General features: G+C 42.4%; 1 protein-coding gene across 1 annotated transcript in view; it reads right to left on the bottom strand.

Moving 5' to 3' along the window:
• LOC308089912 (protein FAM168A-like) overlaps positions 1 to 4,679 on the bottom strand; it is a 43,851-nt gene extending 39,172 nt beyond the window's left edge. The window contains 1 exon segment of the mRNA XM_080434877.1: positions 4,488 to 4,679. The gene's annotated coding sequence lies outside the window, so the exon portion shown is untranslated.

Below are 4,679 nucleotides of genomic sequence, written 5' to 3' on the forward strand. Positions count from 1 at the left end.
ACAGCTGTCTTTTAAGGATAAATGTTCAATACATTCTACATATATTCACCCAGGTATACTCACTGTTGAAAGACTGTATGTAGTGCACTGTATGTTCATATTTCATATTCACTGTTGATACACCGCACACATACTGTATATTCTTATATTAATATAAGACTGTATTGACTGGCAATAGATATACAGTATGCTCATTCATATATTCACTGTAATTTATTGTATATTTATTGATAGACTGTAATGTTTACTCATTCAGAGATTCAGTGCAGATACTCAGGGCCATCAACTTAGCTATTTTATTTTATCCTTATTTTTATTTGGTCTGGTTGTGTTGGTCTGGTTCTTGACTGTTTTTGCAGCAATGACACCTGAATAAAGGCTTTTCTTTAATATCTTATCTTATCTTATCTTATCTTATCTTATCTTATCTTATCTTATCTTATCTTGTCTTGTCTTGTCTTGTCTTGTCTTGTCTTGTCTTGTCTTGTCTTATATTAACTTATCTTATCTTATCTTATCTTATCTTATTATGTGTGGAGTTGTCAGAGGAACATGTGCTGCATATCCTTAATGATAGTTTTGACCATTTTCTCTGCAGTCTGGCTCTCTCTGCCTCTAACTGGAACAAGAAGAGGGAGACGAGGAGGCTGGAGGGGAGAGGAGTAGAACAAAGGAACAGGGCTCGCCGTCGTCTTTGTGGAGCTGGAGCATGGCAGCAAATAACTCCTGCTCATTTCGCTCTCCATGTCTCCAATCAGTCTCAAACGGCAAGACACTTATTCCTCCCTCAGCCATATTCCTCTCTTTGCTAAGGGCCTGCATGGCTCATCACCTGTAGATGGTGTATGGCTACAGTATGTCTGTGGATATCTCTTCATCTACTTGCCTGTGGCAAAGTCAAGGAGGTTGGCTAGGGACCGCTGAGGGTGAACCAGAGTTCAGAGATTCCTCGCACATGTCAAACTCTGGCCACTAGCCAGCATTACATGGTCAGATAGAGCGATGCACTGCATTCATGACAGCACCCGTAGAGATTTATACCAGCGTTACCAACATTACACTGTCTAGACAAGAAGTGGTTCTCAAACATTTTCATGTCAAGGACCCGCAAATCAATATGTATTTGTCTGAATATTTTTTGAAAATAGCAGATCACACTCGCATCACGATGTGTAGTGAGCTTGCAGATCTTATTATTATGTTCAAATGGCCGATGTACTGAATATAAGGTAAAAGTAGTAAAACATGATTTTGATGCAAATATTAACTCATTTAGCTGGGGACCCCCTGGGACCCCCTCAAAGATCCCTGGGGGTCCTCGAACCCCACTTTGAGAACCACTGGTCTAAAGCGATACTTACTGGATGTTATGACAGCACCCAAGAACCAGCATTACATTGTCTAGAGCTATAATGTGGGCCATTTTGTGATCTCAGTTGAGGGGGCAAAATACAATAAAAAAATAAAATAAAAAAATACAATCAAGTCAACAAGCAGAGATGTATATGTTACTCAACTGGACAGAGCAGAGAACTGACAGCCATTTTCAGCTAAGTGACAGCGACTGATTGTAACTTTGCGTCGAAGCGAGTGAGATGTCTGTTAACTTTAGCTTGAAAAACTGACAAATGTACAATGGGGCCAGTATAGTAGCACTATAACAACACTATTATGTAGCAACATACAGTAGTCAGAACCTGTGGCGAACCAGAATATTCAGACTACTAGTTATGAGAAATGTGGAAGTGGTAAACGATTAGGCCTACAAAGTAACATTTACAACATTTAAAACATGCCACTGCTAAACCAACCCCAACCCACTGATCATTATGTTCTCGAGCACCAGCCACTACCCCATTACAGTGTTTACCTCACTGTCTGATGCTGCCACCTCTGTTAAACACAGCCTAATGACAGAGAGATAACAAGCACACCAACTCCCAGCACTCATTAGGCTGCTACTGTTTAAATACTAAACCAAATGCGCAGTATCACTGCGATGCTGTTTGAGCTTCTTGTGAGGTGCACACAGCGTGGTGCTCTCAGTCGCCATGAGAAACTATTGACTTAGCTTATAGTGCTTGGCTGGAAAATGGCTGTGAGGACTTACTATAATAATGACGGAAGGGATTTTGTGAACACTGGGTGTTCATTTAAATCACAAAGCATGTTATCCTGTAGCCAACATGAACTGAGATATCCGTGTGCTGTGTACATGATGCCTTGGAAAGGAGCCAGCGGCACAACACCTCAGGTTACCTAATGTACGTCAGTCAAAATGTGTTATGCCTGCAAGGGCACAAAGCACATTTTTTATTCAAGACTTGGAGAGGTTACGTGATTTTGGATTTTAGGCTCATTTCTTTTGAGCATACCATTCGGAGTGTTTTGCCATAGGGCCTCTAACACGTCCTTGAGCTCTCCTCCGGCTGAACAACTTGCATAAAAGGGTAAATCAGGGCTGCCTGCGACTTGAATTGTTCAGAGCGACATAAGAGAGGCCATCTGGATTTAAATGTACGCCACAGTGAGCCTGTAGTGTAGCCCGTCAGGAAAGCAAACACACACAGAAACACTATTGGGATGAAAGAGCATTGAAATAAAACTGGAGCAAGGCTGAGAAAGTCTCCACCTTTTCTGTACATCTTCAATAATAGAGAGACAGAGAATTTGTTCAGTTGGCTAGCCCGAGGCTGTTAGTTCAACCCCCCTCCACTTCTCTTGATAGGAAAAGGCAGTGAGAGCTCAAATGAGAAATAATACACATAGGCCTATCCATAGCATAAAACAATGGATGTGAAAAGCAAAGAATTAGTGGCCACGATTTTATGGGGTAAAAATTTGATAGAATGGCAAGACAACAAAAAGAAAGCATGTTGTTTAATATATGCAGTAATTGAAGGCTCCTGTTAATTATCTGCATCATCATTGCTGTTGCTATTGTCGTTGTATTATAGATATAGACAATGAAATCCTCAGTGTTAATCTCAATTTGTAATTCTGGGAGTGAAACCAACTGTAACCAATAGACCATTTGTACATTAAAATGAACCTTCAGGATTTTACCAATGTAACAATTAACCACTTAAACCCCAGTGGATGCGTTGCATCACATTGTGAGCTTGTCGATCGGCTATTTTCAGCAAAAGCTTTCCCCACAATAACAGAAAACTGAAAATACACTAGTATTGAGCCCTGAGGGACTCCAATTGCCCATAAGGGGTTTAAGTGGTTCTTAAAGGGCCACAGACCATGGGGGCCCTTTGCTCAGCCTATTTCCAAAGCTCCCATGCAGTTAAAGTCCTAACAAAAGCAGCTGCTGCATGCATCAAACACACACACACACACACACACACACGCACACGCACACGCACACGCGCACAAGCGCACACATGCACAGGCAGGCACAAGCACACGCACACATGCACACACACACACACACACACACACACACACACACACACACACACACACACACACACACACACACACACACACCGGCACGCACACACACACACACACACACACACACACACACACACACACACACACACACACACACACACCCACACACACCCACACACACAGCGCCTGACTGTACCACGCACGGTACGTGTGACAGAAATAGGCACATCCAGCTTGAACTTGAACGTGAAGTTTGCGGCCGCCGCGGCGGCGCTGTCTGTATACTATTCCTGAATCTGGATGCATCCCTTCCCTTCACATCATCATCATCATCATCATCATCATTGCTGCGCAGCAGAGGATTTCACTTGCCTTTTATAAAATGGTCACACACACACACACACACACACACACACACACACACACTGAAATACCCCGACAGACACCATTTTGAGCCGCACGGCTCTCTCTTTCCAAATGCCTCTAGACTGCTGTATGCTCTGCATGCATGCGTGCACGACCAGGCAGGCAGACAGACAGACATGTACAGTACCAGTCCAGCACCGAGATTATACAGCAGTAATTCCTATGCAGTCCATTTAAACGCATGTCATCCTTATAATAAACATCATCCCTGCGTGGATCTCAGTGTGTTATTATGCCCCAGCCATCAGCCATAGAACTGGTTCATACTGGAGCCCTATTATAGCACCAAACTATTAGTATAGCTATAGGACATGTAATACAGTAGGCCTACAGATCTAGCCTACTGCATGTCTGGTGATAATAGCTGAGGTCGTGATTTATTTAAATCCCCACCGATTGTGTCATGAGTGTAATTTGTCAAAGAAAGAAAAAAAAGACAGAGACATTCCGCTGCACTCAACTGGCCAGTCAGTGATCGTGTTTTTAATTCCAAGCCACTTTTTGTGAACGCAACGTAATAACGCTGTAATAACACTGTAATAACACGCAACATTAAAAAAACACATATATTTTCACTGCAATATACGTATACTGACATCATCACCACGAGAGAAGAACATCTGTTTGCAAAAAAACACCTGGAAATCAACACTCACCCGATGTGTGCAGTATTGTTGTTATTAATATTATTATTATTATTGCTGTCTTGTATTCCAAACAACACACAGTTCAATGTTGTCCCCGATTCCCCTCGTTCAGACAGACAGTCAGTGCTGGCGGCCCGTCTGATCGTCTGCAAGGTTTCTGAAAAGCGGCGTAGTTACTGACAGAAATTCACACAAAATGGG

Source organism: Gymnoscopelus braueri, assembly GCF_963280865.1.
Source record: "Gymnoscopelus braueri genome assembly, chromosome: 8".
Classification (NCBI taxonomy): Eukaryota; Metazoa; Chordata; class Actinopteri; order Myctophiformes; family Myctophidae; genus Gymnoscopelus; species Gymnoscopelus braueri.